The 12,493-nt window shown below is 32.6% G+C and overlaps 1 long non-coding RNA gene across 1 annotated transcript; it reads left to right on the top strand.

Moving 5' to 3' along the window:
• Positions 6,083-10,487, top strand: LOC110267143. The gene is made up of 3 exons (XR_002354493.1): positions 6,083-6,362; positions 6,440-6,481; positions 10,197-10,487. It is a non-coding gene; the product is annotated as an uncharacterized LOC110267143 (long non-coding RNA).

Raw genomic sequence — 12,493 nt, 5'->3', positions numbered from 1 at the left:
GCACTAAGTCATCAGGATGCTTTCCCACTTTTATTAACATCCTCTCGGACAACAGACTGATTACCGCTCCACCATCGATCAAGACTTTGTTTACTTTGATTCTACTCAAAGTAGTAGTTATATGAAGCGGGCAGAGATGAGATATTTGTTTTTCGGTAGGCTGAAGGAAATATCCCAGCTCATCCTCAATTTGGATGAAAGAAATGGCTTCCTTATCCTCCATATCATAATCTTCATCTGGGTTACCTTCATATTCCCCTAGATATTCAGTTGGAATGATAGAAATCATTCCAATCATGTCATCATCCCCTTCATCAAAATACTCTTCATCGACATCAACTTCTTTGTTCTTGTCGACCCCTGAGGATTGAGCTATTGCTTTCCCTTTTTCCATCTTTGCAGGAGATGGAATTCCTTTCGGACAAGTCTCTCCATCAGACGGAAAGACAATTCGAGAATGCATAGAGGGCGTTGCCCCCTTGCTTACTTCCACCTGGGGCTTCTTATTCTGATTGAAATTTCTTTTTCCCTCTCGACCTCTTGGATAACCTCTGGCTCTACCACAAAAGTAATGGTATTGATTTTGGGGAGGTCCCCGATGTCCCCATTGTGGATTCCATCGATAGAGAACGTCTCGCTTCTGGAACTCCTGACAGTTCCGAATCCACTGGACACCTATAGCCTGAGATCGGCTTAAGGGTGTAGCCATATTCTGATGAGGTGTCTTAGAACTCTAACCCTCTATGCACCGAATTGGTTGCCTATGGTGCACTTGTTCTTCCCTATGAGCCAGCTCTTTCTTCATTCTCTCTTTTTCGAAGATCGCCGCTGTTTCAGCATCAAAAATGGCATTACACCGCAGACACAGAGATATGTCCCGGTCTTTAATCTTTTGTTGAACTAGAAAGTCCAACAAACCATCTCCCACTCGGGGATACACTGATCGAACCTGTGACTCAAAATCATCAAGAGCCACATCAAAATCATAGGACATTCCAACCATGTTCACTCTGAAACATGGCTCAACAAAGCTGGCATCCGCCTCGAAGGGATCAACATCAACCTTCATCTTCTTCTTGCCATCATCAAATTTCAACCGTCCCTCCGTTATTGCTTCCTGAATTAAGTCCCTGAAACGAACGCAACTATTAGTCGAATGACTTGTTGCTTGGTGAAACTTACAATAAGGCTTTCCTTTCAAATCTTTCACCGAAAGTAAAGTTCTACCCTCAGGCAGAATTAATTGTTTATCTTTAAGCAACACATCAAAAATCTGATCAGATTTTGAAATATCAAAACTATATTTCTTTTCACTTTTCAGTTTTGAATCATTCGACTTTTCATTACTAGGAAGATTTTTGAGTAAAGAACAAACATATGGAGGGCCTTTCTTAAGTTCGGCCAAATCGACCTCTGTTTCGAGATCGATTTCTTCCTCTGAGGACTCCACGGTCACGTAAGCAACTTTTTTTTTCGAGTAAAAGGTTTACTCTTCGATTGTTGCTCACTCCTATACTTCTCTTTCTCCTTTTCTATAAGTTCGGTCTGACGAACCTTTTCGGCCAAATGGGCTAAATCAGGGATATGCACATTAAGCAACTTCCTGCGCATATAGAATCCTAACCCCATAGTTGCTATTTTCACCACTTCACTCTCAGGTAATGAAACATAACATCTGCTCCTAGCATTCTTGAAACATATCATGTAATCATCAATGGTTTCACCATCTTCGCATTTCAAGGCTACTAGATCAGTAACTGCCACATTCATTTCCCCTCGATAGAACTGAGCGTGAAAAGCAGTTTCTAACTGATTCCATGTTGTTACCGAATTTGGTATAAGATTCGAAAACTAAGTAAATGCATTATTCGTTAACAAAGAAGGAAAAAACTTCATTTTCAAACTTTCATCATTGGCTAAATTTCCAATCTCAACCAAATATCGAGCAACATATTCAGTAGTTAATTCTCCGACTTCCCCAGCAAATTTTGTGATTATCTTTGGATTTTTCACCCCTCTTGACACTTCAGCCATTTGAACAATTTGGGAGAAAGCAGAAACAAAGTGGGGTCGATTCATAAAACCATCATTCATACCAACTCAATTCAGTACTTCTTCCACAATTCTGGTAACTTGATAACGTTCACCGCCATGATTATTACGTGATCTGGCTAGAAAGTCATCATAATTTTGACCTCGGGAAACTACATGAGGATTTTCTCTACTAACAACATCATTTTTATTTTGAAATATATTTTCGAATCCCTCATTATTTTCCCTGGCATTATGCCTTTCACCATCCTCATAATCTACGATTTGAGTAATCCATTTGACTTGTCTAGCAAGACGTTCGAATTTTGATTCGTGATCAGCCATCATTGGATTTAAGATTGTGGTCATTTATTGAGTCAATAAATTGACTAAGTCATGATGACTTTCCTCTACTTGTTGTCGATATACTGCCATTGAATTTGCAGCATTCGAAGTAGAGCCCACATTATGATCACGAGAATACTCGGAATGTTGTTGTGGGTTTTGAGAGTTATTCTCTCTATTTACACTCCCGAATCGGACAGGAGGAACAAAATTACCCACTGGTGGGGTATAACCAGGAGGAAGACCATAAAGAGGCCAACCAGCGGTTAATGGAGGTTGGAATGGTGACAAGGTACCACGTGGACGAATATTACGTCTAACATTCCTAGTATGAACAGTTGTAACTGCTATACTCTCACTTGCAATTGCACCTTCCGAATGTGAAGTCACGTCCGCTTGTTGCACAATTACTGGTAGGCTATCACTAGTGGATGAACCACCATTCACATTTGACATTTCATCTGCCATATAAATGATTTTTTTCACTTCATAATCACATGCACCAAGTGACACGAAAAATTTATTTGACACACTTCAAATTTTTGAAACTGTCCCACCGGGCATGCCAATTTGTTTTGTCGATTTTTAGCAAATCGATGGTGGTTCGATATCTAGCGGTCTGGGAGTGAAACCTACTCCTCTGTGTAGGTACCAATTTTCTAAAAGTGCATCAAAGTGTCTTCGATTAGACGAATATTGGGAATAAAAATAAATTGGAATTTATAAATTAATGAAAGAAACAAAAAGTAAAGTTTTTGAAAAGAAAATATGCTGAAAACGGAAAGATTGCGTTGAAATTGAAAGAAAGCGATAAAATGCCTTTGACAAGGGCTTTGACATGAAAATCTAAAGTGCAGAAATGTAAATTGGATGACGAAGATAAAGGATACTTGAAAGATAAATTTGCTTGAAAAATAAAGTTTGCAAGAAAATAAATTAAAAGAAAGAAAACATGGAAGGAACCCTACAGAAAAGTTACTCGATCGCAGACTCAGAAATTTACTGGGATGTGAGTGTGCTTGAGTATTTTTTGAGTTAAAGTTCCAACCTTTATTCCCTAAAACTTCTTAGTATTTATAATCTACTTTTAGTAACTGACAACTAATTATAATTAATTACAAAATCACAATCTTGAATGCATACTCCTTGATAATCGTTCCCGCCTTTTGCCTGTACACATTTCCCATGATTTTCTCGCGTGATGAAAGCTACTAACTTCTCCACTACCATAACTGCTCAATCTACTTATTCGAACATCTTGTTCGATTACTTGTCTCGAAAATCTTGTTCAATTTGGCCTATCTGATTTAATAAGGTAAATGTAATCGAATCTGCGTCGATAACCTTTAGCCCACGCTTACGCGTGTATCTTTTCAAAAACCGTATGAACTCTTCGATTTCTTCATCACTTCGAACTACCTTGCCTTAATCGAAAAATAATTTTTCGATCAACACATTCAGATAGGAAAGTGTTCCTTGCTAATTCGTTAAAGTGAAAATATAGATATTGAGCGCCTAGAACCTCAGTAGCAAAAAATTTGCGACCCTTTAACAACTAACACACTTCGTTCGCTAATTTCAAGTCGCTAATTAGCGGGAAAAATACATTTATCGCTAAGTTGTCGCAATTTTAATTTAGCGAGTGACTTCGCAATTGCAATCTTTTCGCAAAGCAAAAATTATATCCTACTCATTTTTGTAGCAAATTACTCACTAATCTCGTTGAAAATCGGTTGTAGAGTTATAACAAATACAAAGTTAATCGTAAAAATTTTAGAAGTAACTTGTCGCAATTGAGTCACTAATCAAAAGCTTATTTAGTGAGGAATTAGTGAACGCTTAACAATTGATAGACTTTTCTTACTTATTTCATGTTGCTAATAATTTGTGAAAAAAATCGTTAGTACTTATTTCGTCCTTATTTCATGTTGCTACTAATCGCTAACCTGTATATAAATTCATGAAAAATTCAGGAAAAGTTTGAAGCAAATTTGGCGAACAAGCTAATGTAATTTGTCACAATTTTATCACTAATCTAAAGTTAAATAAGAGAATAATTAAAGTCTCAAAGTTGTGACTAATTAGCTAGCTAATTTTTAATAAATAATAACTTGTAATATTCTAGCAAGATGTCGATTATCAAAAATCTCACAAACAACTCAAATCAAAAGCTTTTCTTTAAAAAAGCTTTTTGCCGCAATTAGATCTCAAATTTGTTGTTATTTTTAATGGGAAGTTTGTTGTTAAGTTGAATTGAAGTTTAAAATTAATATAATTTAAAGATAAATTTAAAAATTCAATATTTTTAAGAAATGAGAGCATAATGATAATTTTCAATCACAAAATATAATAAAAAATATATATAATAAAAAAGATAATTAAATTATTATATATGAGAATTTATTTGCATATGATCATACGAATTTTATTATTAATTAAAATCATTTAAGAATTCATTCAATAAAGATTAAACTAAGCTAGCTCTTGAATTAATTAGGATAGTCAAAATGGGCTAAATCCGTCGAACTAACTTATTTACCTGACTTAAATAGATGGATATTTCACTTTAAAATCAAACTTGTAAAAATACAAGCCTAAACGACTTAGCTCGATTAACCAGAAAAAATAGCAAATTAAGCAGGTCAATTTTTGGGCCAAATGAATGCCTCTTTTTTCTTTTTCAAAATAAGCTAGTACATTTTTTCTTTTTTTGTGGACCCAATCTAAAATCGAATGTTTTTTTTTAACTGATTTTTTTTTTAAATTGCTTATCCTAAAAAGATTGGAATTCTTTTTAATATTTAATAAAAGACAAAAAAAATTCGATTGGACTCTGACCATAAAATGTTTGGGATAGTTAGAAAATTGAAATTCATAAATTAAGAAATTTCAATAGATTCAGGAATATATATATAATGATTGTATTTACATTTACAATTAAATTTAATAAATAATACTTACAAATATATTAGAGTATACGGGTCAAATATATATGAGCTATTAAATATTTTACATGAATAATTAAAATTAAACTAAAAAGTTATAAAATATTTTAAAGTGATCGTTCATTCATTATATATACAAACTCACTTTTTGTTGGCAAAATAACATATCTCATATATATATTGTTATTATTTTTTATTTTTTATGATATTTTTAACCCAACAAGTCAAGAATCAATTCACTACGAATTAGAGTTCTATTTAACAATTTGTTACTAGCCAATAAATTATTACATACACGATATAAGATTCTCAACGCCTCCCAATCGTGCCTAGCCGCATTACTGCACTACTGTAAGAACTTGATTTTTCTACCTCAAAAATTTTATCTGTTTTCTAAAAATAATAATTTTCATAAATTGATATAAGTATGTGTGATTGAGAAATATTAAGATAGAGGAATATAATTTAATTTATATCGCCAAGTTTAATATTATTTTATTCTGTTTTAATTAACGGCAAAATTCAGTAATTTCAAAAGTTACCATTCCTATTCAATTATTCTGTGGAATAATTATTTCTATAAGATTTTAATCATCTCTTTAATTGTTCTTGAAAAGAATTGATAAGTGAATCATTGAACCACATTATTTTGATGAACCAAGCTTTAAATTGGATTGGTTTCTTTTTCTTTGGTCCAACTAAACCACTTCCCACCCAATTAAACTAAACCTTGATTACTTCTTCTATATGCATAGTTAGGAACTCAGCCACAAACCATGGTTCCACCTCTCTATCAATGTGTTATTGCCATGTTGAAGAGAGGAGAAGCCACGAAGCCTTGTTCAACACCTCAGTCCTTTTTCTCTTCAGTACATGTATAGGTGAGTAATATCATTTGTTCATCATCACATATACCCGAACGAAGAAGAGGAAGGGAGGATCAGTGACGGGAATAGAAAAGAGAGCAAGGAGGAGGACGATCGAAGCTAAGGCAAGAGTTGCAACTTACCCACCCAGCTAATCCGTCAAGTTTTCTGCTAGGTAAGGACAACAGCTTCATCTTCTTCTCTTTTTCTCCAATTCAAATTTCTGACCAATCCCTTGCTCCATTCTTTTAGCTTGTTCGAATTCTGAATAGCCACCACCACAAGCAAAGAAGGGTAAGTGATTTTTCCTGGCTTGTACTTGATTCGGCCAAATGGCCTTATGTGTGACAGAAAAATTCTGGTTATTATTGTTGTTGGGAATAAGGAGTATGACTACAATCCAATCAATCATGTGTCAAATAAATTGTTATTGTTATTATATTAAAATGTCAATATAATAAGGCCCTTGATTAAATTTAGAGATTTATCATTATGATAGTGATCATAATATTAAGAGATAAATCTTTTATAATTTAATCGAAATTGTTCTTGGTCATAGGATTATTAAAAAGGACATTAATAATCTGGAAAGACCAATATATATATAATGGTCTTCATTGGATGAAGATTAATAGATCTCATTTATTAAATTATATATATAGATGGTGCATATAGAGATATGACCATTGAACTGACTCACTTTGAGAATTCCTAATGGTTATAATTACTGTATATTTGTCAATAGGATATTCTCAAGATGAACATGGTAATAGAGTTTCCTTTGACCTGCGACTATCATAGTAATTAACAATGTATTTATTATACTTTGATTCCGAACACCTAATACCCTAGGGTGCTAGTTGAATGGATATTGGGTATGATTTAAATACTTGTAGAATTAATGATTAGTCAATAAGGAACCCGTCAACTCTCGGTAAAAAGTTTGAGCTCTATGATTATAATGACTGAGATGAATAAAACATTGGCCAAGAGGATTGAATGAATGAAGAAATGAGTTTCTTAAGTCATTCACAGTTCATTATAATAATGGTAACAAGTTAGAGTTTGACAATTAAACCATACTCTAAGAGTTAACCAAGAGCTGGAAAGATGGAAGGAATTATACTTTGTTCTTCTGAGGTTCTTAGTAAAAATATATTATTTCATACTATCGGGTCGTTGAGGAGTGTTGCTAGACGCCAACCTTGATTAGTAAATTTAGTATGACTAATTTACTACCCGCTTAGTATTAAACCTATGGGGTTACACACTAACGAGTGTTCTAATCTTTGCTATAGAATTATTTAATTATTATTTTGATTTGATCAAATAAATAATTATATTAATTCAAATGGAATATTATTATATTCTTTGCTAGCACCAAGAATATAATAATAGTATGATGATTGAGAATATTAAATGAGATTTGAGAATAATTAGTTATTCTATTTCTATATTTAGATGAGATCCTAACTAATTATGTTTTCAAATTGAGTTATGATATGATTCATAAATTTGAAGGATTAAGATTTAGAATTTCAAGATATGATTTAAATTTGAATTAAGATTCAAATTTAAAATCAGGAATAAATCCCATACTATATATATGTATGCCAAGAGTAAAGGAATGACGGAGATGAGAATAATAAGAGTTTTATTCCTTTACCTCTACACACATAAACGTATGTGAACCTAATTCTTGGAGAAGAATTTTATGGCGTGCAAAGAATTGCAAGAGGTTTCTCAATTTAGATCAGATGCCCATTGGTCAAGGAGTTGACAGCAAATGTTGGTCTCGGTGTGGATACGCATAGCGCCTTTGTACAATCGAAGGAGAAAAAGATTTTTACTAGCGTACTCAGGTATTTAGATCTGATCTACTATATATTTATTATTGGAATAAAGTTTAAGCACAAAATAGATCTTTAGGATTACTTTCTTTTCTTCCGCTGCGTGTTATGAACACATGGTAATCCTACAATTGTTATTAGGGATCGGGTTCAAGAAGGCAATAGTGACAAGTTCTTATGCTTAATCAACAACAAAAATAAAGGTTAGGATAGTTAGGTATTGATTTGTGGCTGTGTTTGAAGATGTTTGAGGATGCTGATTTCTGTTAGTTATGCAATTTGATGATGACGAGGTATGCTTGAAAATTCTGTTGGAAGTTGATGAACTATTATGAATATGTATGTATAAATTTGTGAATTATTGATTTCAAGTTCTTGGGGATAGCGGATGTACTACTGATTCTAACAACTTTGCTTAATTAAATATAAGTTGGAATTGTGACTTTGGATGAGTCCTAAGCTTAGATACAAAATTTGGGGTGTAAGGTTGTTAAATTGTTTAACGTAGAATTTTTGCATGTTTGGCAGCAACTTGTAATAGATATGGGAACAATTTAGATCACCACTTTGGATGAAACTTTTTTTTTCATGAAACCTTGGTGTGTCTTGAATGTCACATAAAAATTTCAGAATTTATTGTTGATTAGGTTGAGAGAAATGAAGTTTTGAAAATTGTTGGATTCTACAAAAAGTTATGTTATCTTGTTGCAGAAGCATCAACTTTCAACCTACTTAACTTTTAATTATGATAAGTAATTAAGTTGGGACTAGTGAAAATTTAAAGTTTTGTACGTCTATTATACTTAGTTTAAATTTCAAATCTATTCCATGTTTAACAAAATAGTTAAACATGTGGAAAGGTAACTAGTTCACAGCCTTCTACAAACAACTTCTAAAATAGGGTCATATTTCCAGCTACATAACTTTTTGGTGTGATATGGTATTGAACTAAAATTTGATTTGTTTGAAAGCTAGGCGAGTCTTATTTAAGGTCACCAATTTTAAAGGACAATTGGGTATAAATGATTTTTTTACGAATTTACTAAAACTACTACTCTCTGTTGTTTTCTATATGTTCTCAAAGTAATGATAGAATTTTGAAATTTCTTATAAAATTCAATTCTTATTAGAATATCTCAAAATCATTTTTACATTAAAGCTTTGAATCTGCAAAATTACCTTATATAAGTAAAGATTTTGTACTTAAGCTTTTCACAACATATATGTACTTTAGAAGGTCAATAGTTGCTGAGTCAAAAATCTGTATATAGCAGTCACCATTATTTTTTTGAATACTCTTGGGTTCGAGAATTAAAACCATGCTTAAATGGCATTATCATAAACTTCAGCCCGTTGCGGATGCGTGAATATATAATTTGTGTGAATTTGAGTTCATTTGTTATATTAATTATTTAAATAGAAAACTGGTCGCCAAGGAGGTATTAGGCTAAAACAAATTAAGGAAATGAATAACAGTGTAAGTTGTTAGTGAAGTAATTATATTAAAGTACTGGAAGTAAAGATTAACCCCGTGAGGTTAAGGAAGCCTAAGATGCCTTATACCCTAGTAAAAAGAAACGTATTAACCGGACAGAGACCCCAGTTAGAAAAAACGTACTATTTGGACAGAGTTGCTAATTAGGGACACTCACTGGCAAGTGGTATCTGACTGATATGGGTTCACCCATATGGTATCCTGTTTCTCACTGAACGCACATATGCTATAACAATTATATGATGATGATTTTAGCTTGACTGACATGGGTAAGCCTGTGTGGCTTTAGTATCTGACTGACATGGGGACACCCATGTGATACTCGTGCTGACTGATTCAGTGAAAAAACCACATTCAGAATCTGTTCTGGGTAACGTCGGGCTGTAGATAGACAACCGATGCGTGAGTTCATGATCTGTGCTAAGAACAGGCATGCATCATGTTGTTTGCGCATGTGAATTTCTTGTGATTGTTTACTGCAATTTTCTAACTATCTATGACTAATTCTGTTTACCTACTATATATTTATATTCTGTTATTTCTATGTGGCGAGTTTTTATTTAACGAGAATTTAGAGACAAAGATCCTAGAATCCCTTTTTTTTCCTTCCATTTTACCATGCTAGAAACCTTAGGTTCTTACCCCCTTCTTCCCACATCCGCAGATGGAGACAGACTTGGCAGCTAATGACCTAAGTTCAGAGGTTCCCGAAGGAGTTACTGAGGAATCTTCAGAGGATCACTTTTGACTTGATGATAGGCACCTTTTATCTAAATCTATACGACCTTGTTCTTTAGAAATACATTTTCCTCTCTTTTGATAATGTTTTGAGGGATAGATTCTTTTAGTAAGTCGATTTGATTCTAGTTTAGGGACCCGTGTGAAGGTTAGGACTGTTTTCATATCTTGTTATGTATATATTAGATGTAAATACTCTCGACTTATGTATTTGACTTTATCCTTTTATGTCTATCTTGTGATATTACTATAACTTTTATTATGTGTTTGTGAAAAATCTAGTTCTATGCTTTATCTCATCGTAAATATTAAAGGTTTTATTAATCATGCTAATCCGACAAAGGATTTTAGTAATACCTGATAATGAAATTCTGAGTCTAGAGTCAATTAGGTCCGTACGACAAGTAACACCTAAATGTTTGACATTAGTCATTGTTGGAGATAAGTGTGTATGTCTAATAAAATATTATCATGAATTATTATTATTATTATTATTATTATTATTATTATTATTATTATAAGAATAAACTTTTATAATTTATGATAGTATCCTTAATTATATAGAGATACGACCATTGAATTGACTCACTTTGAAAATTCTTAATTGTTATAGTTAGCGTATATTTGTCAATAGGATATTCTTATGATGAACATAATATTATAAGTTTTCTTTGACCTGTGACTATTATAGTAATTCACAATGTATTTATTATACTTTGATTCCAGACACTTAATACCCTACGGTGCTAGTTGAATGGACATTGTGTATAATTTAAATACTTGTAGAATTAATGATTAGTCAATCTGGAATCCATCAACTATAGTAATGAGTTTGAACTCTACGTTTATAATGAATGAAATAAACAATACCTTGACCAAAGGGTTTGAATGAATTAAGAAATGAGTTTCTTAAGTCATTCATAATTCATTATAATAATGGTAACAAGTTAGAGTTTGACAATCATACCGTATTCTAAAAGTTAGTAAGAGTTGAAAAGATGGAATGAGTTATATTTTTTGTTCATACTGGGTTCTTAGTAAAAATATTATTATTTCATACTATCGGGTCGTCAAGGAGTGTTGCTAGACGCCAACCTTGATTAGTAAATTTAGTATGACTAATTTACTACCTGCTTAGTATTGAATCTATGGGGTCACACACTAACGAGTGTTCTAATCCTTGGTAAATAATTATTTAATTATTATTTTGATTTGATTAAATAAATAATTATATTAATTCAAATAGAATATTATTATATTATTTGTTAAATAATATGATAATTGAGAATATTAAATAATTAATTATTTATTCTATGATGAGTTTTAAATATGGATAAGATCCTAACTGATTCTGTTTCAAATTAAGTTGTAACTTGATTAATAAGATTTGATCCTAAAATCAGTTATTAATCTCATAATATATATAGATGTATGTGATAAAAGAAAAACACACAACTTTTTTCTTCTACCTCCACATACACAAATATAAGAAATTTCTCAGTTAAATCCATTGGTGAAGGAGTTGACAACAAGAATACATATAATATCTTCGTACCATTGAAGGAGACATTATTCACTAGGGTACTCGGGTATTGACATTTAACCTATTTTATTTCAGTCATGACGTATCAAAAGTTGGGTCGTTATTGTTACAATTTACAACTACCCTCACTAAAACCTAACCCTGACACACACACATCACACTCTCCAGCCTCTAAATTTTTCACACTCCTTACGCTCCTACCAGAGGCTCACCACTTTTTGCCGGCTCCCATCAGAGGCTCACCATTTTCTGCCGGCACGCGGATTCCATAATAGTCGCACCTCCATCCAGTCCACAACGCCGTCGTGCATTTTGTTCTGCGTCTCTCCTTTTCTAGTGCCGTCGTAGTCTCCATCTAACATCTTCGCCATCTCTCTAATTTCAGCCTTGTTATTTATGGCATTTTACCGTCTAGCATCTCTCACCTCAACGGCTCAACCAAAAAAATATCATTAATTAGTTTAGAATTTTCTTTAGTAATATTTTTTAATCACTATTACGGGGATTTTTTTTTACCATGTATTTACCAACCCTCTCGAATTATAACATTATGTTCAAAATAAAAATGTATGAACTGAAAACACTCCCGGGGAAAAAAGAAAAATGTATGCGAACATAAAAAACAAAAACTACATATATTAATAATTTTTAATTTGGAGAAAAAGCAATCAAAATTATTA

Source organism: Arachis ipaensis, chromosome B09 (assembly GCF_000816755.2).
Source record: "Arachis ipaensis cultivar K30076 chromosome B09, Araip1.1, whole genome shotgun sequence".
NCBI classification, from domain to species: domain Eukaryota; kingdom Viridiplantae; phylum Streptophyta; class Magnoliopsida; order Fabales; family Fabaceae; genus Arachis; species Arachis ipaensis.
This window is presented reverse-complemented; position numbering and strand designations above follow the sequence as displayed.